This window comes from Lepidochelys olivacea (assembly GCF_965140295.1).
Source record: "Lepidochelys olivacea isolate rLepOli2 genome assembly, chromosome: 16".
Classification (NCBI taxonomy): domain Eukaryota; kingdom Metazoa; phylum Chordata; order Testudines; family Cheloniidae; genus Lepidochelys; species Lepidochelys olivacea.
In genome coordinates, this window is record NC_140426.1 from 28,457,963 (window position 1) to 28,466,961 (window position 8,999).

Consider the following 8,999-nt stretch of genomic DNA (forward strand, 5'->3'; position numbering starts at 1 on the left):
ATATGAGTAACTGAAACATTTAATTTAACTGTTTCATTGAGGAAGAAGCAATTCGCATAGCGATAATTTTTTTTAAAGGTATCAGATCAAGAAAAATATTACTTTTTATTCTCGGGTATCTTTCAAGGCCATGAGGATCCTTCTCCCTTTATTTTTCTCAACTTATATTGATATACACTTACTCACTCACACCTCGCTTCCTCTTCAACAACTGTACAAGTTCCATGATCATAGGGTTGCCAGGTTTCCAGTTTTTGACCGGAATGCCCAGTCAAAAAGGGACCCTGGTGGCTCCAGTCAGCACTGCTGACCGGGCCATTAAAAGTCCAGTCAGTAGCGCAGTGGGGCTAAGGCAGGCTCCCTGCCTGCCGTGGCTCTGAGAGGCTCTCAGACGCAGTGGCATGTCCTCCCTCAGGCTCCTATGAGTAGGAGCTGCCAGGGGGCTCTGCACACTGCCCCTGCCCCAAGCGCCAGCTCTGCAGCTCCCACTGGCCAGGAACCATGGCCAATGGGAGCTGTTGGGGTGGCACCTGCAGAAGGGGCAGCACGCAGAACTGCCTGGCCGCATCTCCACGTAGGAACCAGAGGAGGGTCATGCTATTGCTTCCAGGAGCTACTTGAGGTAAGCACCACCAGGAGCCTGCACCCCTGACCCTCTCTCACGCCCCAACCCCCCACCCCAGCCCTGATCCCCCTCCCGCACTCCGAAGTCCTTGGCCCAAGCCCTACCCTCCTGCACCGCAAACCACTCATCCCCAGCCCCAACCCAGAGCCCACACCCCCAGCCAGAGCCCGCACACCCCTGCTCACTCCAACCCCTGCTGCAGCCTGGAGCCCGCTCCCGCACTCCAAACCCCACATCCCCAGCCCCACACCCCAACCCTCTGCCCCAGCCCAGAGCCCCCTCCCACACCCCAAACCCTTCATTCCTGGCCCCACCCTGGAACCTGCACCCCCAGCCCAGAGCCCACACCCCCTCCCACACCCCAACCCCCTGCCTCAGCCTGGAACCCCCTCCCATACTACAAACCCCTGGGCTCCACCCCTCAGCCTGGAGCCCCCTCCTGCAAACCCCTCATCCCTCACCCCAGAGCCTGCACCCACAGCCCTCACCCACTTCCACAACCCAACCCCTGAGCCAGCCCAGTGAAAATGAGTGAATGAGTGAGGGTAAGGAGAGCAAGTGACAGAGGGAGGGGGGATAGAGTGAGCGGGGGCAGGGCCTCGGAGAAGGGGCAGGGCATAGGCAAGGCCTTGGAGGAAGGGTGGGACAAAGATGTTCGGTTTTGTGTGAATAGAAAGTTGGCAACTCTACATGGTCATCATACAGAGCTACTACTAAACCTCAGAGTGCGAACATTGGTCAAGGACCCACACACAACAACATAGCATCACAGATTTTGGCTATATGGAGACAATGTTTTACAGACTTTCAGATAAGATATGAAACTGAGATCCTGACCAACTGTTGTAATTAAAGATCCCATAATGCCTTTTGCTAGAGCAGGAGATATTGTCTTTGTAATTATCAAAATTATCATTTGACCTACTGCCTACTTATATTCACTCTGTAATTTAAATTGTGTATAGACTTTATTTCTTTTAGTATTGCTGTGTATTGTTAAATATCTGCAGCATTCCACACTATAGTGTCTGAATTTCAAGGATTGATTAAATGAACCCTGTGTGTATTCTTATGCAGTCTGGAATAATTGGGGTGCAACTTATTTTACTATTCCCAATATAATTTCTGGCATACAGTATTTAATTTTCTTCAATATCTGATTTTAATGAAGAGGAGACTTTCTAGGTGGAACAGAAGAAGTTTAGTCTCCAGGGCCCACACAATTCTTGGCCTCTCTGATGAGTCTGCTAATTAGCACAAAGCAGGTTGGCAAGTTTGTGATATGAGAGCTGCAACTGAGCCCAACCAAACTCATGTTATATTGGGTTCATCAAACATCCATTAAATGAGAGAAACCTTTAACTCTTACAGATCTGGGCTAGAACCAAACTGGTAACATTGTAGTGAAAAGGTCTATAGCACATTAGCAACATCTTGAAGCATCCAGTCCTCCTGAAGAGGGGTAAGTTTATTAGATCAAGTTCTGACTTTTTGGATTTTACATAGGCAGAAGCTGCCATGCTTTGGCCACACAGGGTATATCTACACTGCATCTGGGAGCTTGCCTCTCAGCCCAGGTGGACAGATAAACATTATCTCTGCTTGAGCTAGCATGCTAAAAATAGCAATATGGCTGTTACAGCAAAAATGGCAGCATAGGCTAGCCAACCAAGCGTGGACCCTGGGAGACAGGCAGGCTGGAACTCAGGCAGCTAGCCCAAACTGCTGCCTGTGCTGCAATGTCCACACTGCTATTTTTAGTGCATTAGCTCAAGAGCTAGCTTGAGTCTGTCTACCGCTGTTGGAAGGCACACTCCCACCCATTGTGTAGATGTACCCACAGGCAAACTCCAACACAGTGCTCTCAGTGGCCTTCAAAACAATATCTACAATTAAGCCTGTCCTTAAAAGGATGGCTCCCATTAACCAATACACAAATAAAACAATTGTTAAACTCAACATCTAAATATTATATTTTGCAACATAAACTTATTTCAACAATAAGTCATTTTAGAATTTTCTTGTTAATTTAAGACAGTGCCATTATATATATTTTCCTACACTGGTCATCATCAGAATTTGAACACATAACTTTCAGAGCCATAGCACAAACACCTTTTAGTTCAGCTGCAGGAGTAGCTGGCTGTTAGCCTCTATGTGTACCAGCCTGTAGAAGGAGATGTAGACACAACTATTTGTGAGACAACCCTGTAATGCTGGGTCTCAGGCTGCCTAGGTTCTACTCCTGGCTCTAGGAGCAGAATGTGGTATAGTGGTTAGAGACAGACGAGCCAAACAATATGGCATTTACCTTCTGAAAGGCAGTGCAGCAACATGGATGAGACTGGGGTCTGCTGTTTTAGAGGCTAGGGTCCTATTTCCTGAAGTCATTTTGTGCAACCTCTCAGTTATCTCATGTGATCCTGGGAGCCCCTCAAGCCAACTGGCAGAGTGACCACCATACTGTAACTCATATCAGGCCTCACACATTCATTATCTCAACATATATGGGTTGTGTACAAAGAGTTATATATGTGTTCGGGAAATATGTTCTTAAAATACATTTGGGAGGTAGTGCATAAACCCAGCCTGACCTATGCAAAAGAATGTATATTTACTTGTCTGACCAGCTTGATTAACAATGAAAAGTATATTTACATATAAGGTAAACAAAGACATCAAGCTAACAAGCAGAAGAGAAGACAGTTTGGAGATCCTAATAAGGGACAAAATCTGCACCCAAGAAGACTGCCTGGCTCTTGAGGCATAGAAAATGGACTTTGGATAATATAAGGGGAGCACAAAAAACCCCAGAACACGTTAGTTACACCATCACTTAGGGAACAAAGGGAACATAACCTTTTGATTCTGTGTATTCATGCTTTGTCCATTGAATACCTCTGTTTCCTTACTTCTGTTTTCGTTCTTTGTTCATGCAAGGCCTACAACTTGTAAAATAGATGAATGATAGTTCCTCTGCAAAGGCAGGTATGAGTCCTGGGTGGTTTAATAATGGTATGACATTCATAGAAATATTAACAATGGTCAGCAGAAAAGCTGGAACTAGAAGTCATGGCTGCCTGGCTTGTAGTTCACTGCATGTTTCCCAAGGCTAAAAGATATTTATTTTTAAGAGAGAGTGGAATACAGACAGAGATGCACACTTTGATAAAGCTGTGAAACAAATTAATATCATGTGAGATTCATAACACTTGGCAGCTCTGCAGATATGTATCATGATTTAAGGCTATTTTAAGTGTTCTAGATGATAGAAGCAAAGTATGCTTAAAACAGTTTCTGAACAATTTAAAAACTGTGTTAACACTTGTTAATCTCCAACGTGAATGGACCCCAAATATTAATTAATTAAAAATTAATACAACCTTGTGTATTTTAAGTGCCTAATATACCTCTCGGTGCTCAATAAATATTATATAGGCAAATATCTTTGGTTAAAACTAAAATTAGTAAATTGAGAAAGCCAAAGGCTTGACTCTCTTTCTATACTGGTATAGATATTAATGCCTCTGAAGTCAAACAGCCCAATTCTCTTCTCTCTTAGACCTGGTGTAAACCAGCAGTTACTGCACTGAAGACAATAAGGTTACACTGCTATAAATGAGACCAGACTCCATTTTCCAATCTGCAGCAATTCTGCTGAACTAAAGGCACAAACCAGCTGTGAACGGTCTTCAGTCAGAGTTTAATAACAAGAACATCACAGCTACATGTCAATGTATTAAACATCCATGGGCCAAAATTGACAGTCATCATCAAGATGAATCCCAAAGGGATAGCCTTCTTGCAGATCAAATGTCATGCAGATCAATCTCTAGCTAAGTCCTTCAGACAGTCTAGCTGGATGTTCAATCTATGTCTGTCACTGGTGAACTTATTGTGCCACTGAAACTTTTGGCAACCACACGATTGTTGATCGTGTAGCAGCATTTTTAGAAAAGATATTTTGTGATTAATGAGTCTTCCATCTGAATAGTATGGCCATAACAAGAAATATGCCAAAATCAATCCAGTGTGGGCGGAGGTGATTGATGGATTTGGCTATGAATATTCTCATTGCTGATCTTGCGCTGTTACTTAACACAGAGGAGCTGGCAAAGACAACAAAGATTGAAAATGTCAGTCCGCTGCTCTTCAGCCTTTCTCAGCACACACATATCACTGCTATACAATAAAGTTGGTATAAATGTGGTTCTGTAGATCAGCAGTTTTGTAGAAAGCTTGATGTCACAACTTCTCTGCAGAGGCCACTGAAGGGCCCGACACATGATAGCAATTGCTGCTATACAAGCATCCACATCTTTCAAGCATCCTCCAGCACTATCTATGGTGTTTCCCAAGTATTTGACAGTTGTCACTTGTTCAATATCTCATCCAGACAGGTTAATACTGAGCTGGCTGTAATCGCGAGTTGAAGGCTGCTTCATGGTTATGGCTAAGGCTACTGTGTTTGGTGTGAAGGTTGCAGTGTTCACAGTAATCGTGAATTCTGATAAAGTCTATGAAACCTACACACACAGAGAGAAGCAGTTCCTTTCCCCTCCAGGCTTTACAACCTAGTTCACATGGTTGCAGCACCACTGAGGCTTGGCACATCTTCCCCTCTGCAGATGGAAACAGAGGGGCAGAAGGGCTAAATTTGATTGGCATTAGAACCTGACCCATGTGGCCACAACACCATCCAGGTTTGGTGTGTCCACCTGTAGATGGAGATGGAGGGGCAGATGCACCAAACCTGAGTGCTATTGCAAGCACGTGGGCCAAGTCACAATGCCCGGAGCAGGGAGGGGGACCCAACCCACAGGATAAGAGCCACCACTGCAGGGTGAGCACAGAGTGGAGTCATTCTCCAACCAATGTGCCTCTTACAGGCTCCCTGTATTTTTCTGCATCTCTTCCATTAAATATTGTAGCCTTAATTATGGCCAGGGATTTCTTGGAATCATTTTTGTAAGCTTCCATCAACCAATCAATGCCAACACTGAACAACAATGGTGACAGGACGCAGTATTGCCAAACTCTTGTGGAAACTGGAAACCATGCCATGTATCTACTATTAACTCAAACATAGCTTTCTGTTCCATTATAGAGCTCTTCTATCAAAAACTCTGTCTTCCCAGGGATGCTAAGTCACCTCATCAGAGCCCACAAACTTGAAGCACTGAATCAAAGGCGTGGTGGAAGCTTATAAAAATGTTGTGCACAGCTTATTAAATTCAGGCATCTTTTCAAAAACTGTCTCAAGGTAAAGATCTAGTTGATAGTGGAACAACCAGGTCTAAAGCTGCACTGAGTATCCCTCCTAGCTTTTGCCATGAAGGGCATTGATGATTTGAGACTTCAACATGGAAGCAAAGACATTTTCTTCTAATCCTTCTTTTCTTCTAACATTTCTTCTAATTTTAAAGCATGCCATTCATCTGGTTTTTCAAAATACACTTTACTTTTGACTTAGTCATGGCCACATAAATTATATAAGAATTTATGGTTTCTAATAAATTAACATTATTTCTACTAGAACTGAATCATCACCACTTCATTGTTTTCTCTACACAAAGAATTATCAACAGCATATAATACTAGATTTTTGGTGGAAATAGACATTTCTTTTTAAATATTTTTGAGGAAACTTAAATCCATGCATTGTTTGGAAGGGTGTGTTATTCAAATATTATTTGGATCACAGTAGAATACCACATTCTAAAAATGTAAACCACACTTTTCATTTAAAACTTTGGAAAGCAAATTTAGTTCTGGAGGAAGGTGCAGGCCAGACTAGACTGAAGGCTGTGGTGCTCTAGTGCAAGCATCAACAGAACAGACACATGGCTGCAGATAAAGGTAAACACCAGGGGCACAAATTCACCCTTAATCTGAATCTTGCGTAGTCATGTTCACCAGTGCAAAGTGGAGGTAAAATGCTACCAAATCAGAATGGTAAGTATTTCACTCACTTTGCACTGGTGTAAATGACGGCAGAAACAGTAAGAAAATGGTGAATCAGGTCCCAAGCAAAGAACTATGCAATGAGAGGAAGAAAATCTTGAGCTCCCTTCCCACTGACATACTTATTCTCAGAAACTCAGAGTATAAAGGTCATGTTTTTAAGCACAGGATGGGAGCATCTGCATAGATATGTAAATATGCTACTCAACATCCAAAAGAGCATATGGTCACAAAGTTCTCTTCCTTGGCATAACTCCGGGTTCTAAACAGGAGTAACTTGGTGGCCAGGAAGCAGCACTCTCAGGAGGTCAGCCTGTATGCTTCATGGCCACTCTCCTGTTCATTACTTTTCACCTCATACTCATACATGCATTATTTGGCACTTGTACTGTGTAGCATCAAAGTCTGAAATTTTAAAATAGTTGAATATAGTAATAATTGTGGGAGCAATCCCACTTTGATAACCCTTCTGTCATAATTTTCCTCACCATACAGGAATCAAGTGTACTGACACACTCCAATCAGTCTCCAGCACTGGGCAGAATAGCATTTCTAGCAGTGCCCTCAAACTGCATGATCTGTCAGTGCCACAGAAGTGTAGAATATTTTGATTGCAGTGGGTTATCTATAAAATACCCTAAGTTTCTGTTATGATGCAAGGATCCCCACCACCTGTTTCTTGATTAAAAGAAAAATATAGCATTCTCTAAACAAGTTAAGCTAAAAACTGTGCCAAGGGGCAAAATAAAGTCCAAAAAAACAGTAGCACCCTCATTATATTAATGAATGTTTTAAAATCCTTGTTGAAGTTCCTTGACTGATGAATGGACACATCTAATGTAAGTGACTTTTAGAAATCAACCCTATTAATTTATTTTATCCTTGTAAAGTAATAAAACTGTAGCAAATCTGTGAAGAGTAACTTCTGCTTGACTGTAGATTATCTGTATAGAGCGCACAATACTTGTGACTCGAAGGTCAGTACTCAAGTCCAAGAATTTATTGCAAATCTAGGTTAAATTAGTTCTCAAATAGCACACAGCATTGTCTATACCTAATATTTTAGGAAGAGTTCAAGGGTGCTGACGGTGTATACATTCAGCACTGTCTATAACTAATATTCTAGGAAGAGTTTAAGGGTGCAGACTGTGTATGCACTCAGAAACACCCCAACACACACAAACTAGAGGGGTAGGACCTTATACACCACAGAATCCAACACCATTGTTAAAATAAACATTGTTAACAGAGACAAAGTGGGTGAGGTAATATCTTTTATTGGACCAGCTTCTGTTGGTGAGAGAGAGAAGCTTTTGAGCTTACGCAGAGTTCTTCTTCAGGGATCAGGTAAGAGAATCATAGAATCATAGAATATCAGGGTTGGAAGGGACCCCAGAAGGTCATCTAGTCCAACCCCCTGCTCAAAGCAGGACCAATTCCCAGTTAAATCATCCCAGCCAGGGCTTTGTCAAGCCTGACCTTAAAAACCTCTAAGGAAGGAGATTCTACCACCTCCCTAGGTAACGCATTCCAGTGTTTCACCACCCTCTTAGTGAAAAAGTTTTTCCTAATATCCAATCTAAACCTCCCCCACTGCAACTTGAGACCATTACTCCTCGTTCTGTCATCTGCTACCATTGAGAACAGTCTAGAGCCATCCTCTTTGGAACCCCCTTTCAGGTAGTTGAAAGCAGCTATCAAATCCCCCCTCATTCTTCTCTTCTGCAGGCTAAACAATCCCAGCTCCCTCAGCCTCTCCTCATAACTCATGTGTTCCAGTCCCCTAATCATTTTTGTTGCCCTTCGCTGGACTCTCTCCAATTTATCCACATCCTTCTTGAAGTGTGGGGCCCAAAACTGGACACAGTACTCCAGATGAGGCCTCACCAATGTCGAATAGAGGGGAACGATCACGTCCCTCGATCTGCTCGCTATGCCCCTACTTATACATCCCAAAATGCCATTGGCCTTCTTGGCAACAAGGGCACACTGCTGACTCATATCCAGCTTCTCGTCCACTGTCACCCCTTGGTCCTTTTCCGCAGAACTGCTGCCTAGCCATTCGGTCCCTAGTCTGTAGCTGTGCATTGGGTTCTTCCGTCCTAAGTGCAGGACCCTGCACTTATCCTTATTGAACCTCATCAGATTTCTTTTGGCCCAATCCTCCAATTTGTCTAGGTCCTTCTGTATCCTATCCCTCCCCTCCAGCGTATCTACCACTCCTCCCAGTTTAGTATCATCCGCAAATTTGCTGAGAGTGCAATCCACACCATCCTCCAGATCATTTATGAAGATATTGAACAAAACCGGTCCCAGGACCGACCCTTGGGGCACTCCACTTGATACCGGCTGCCAACTAGATATGGAGCCATTGATCACTACCCGTTGAGCCCGACAATCTAGCCAGCTT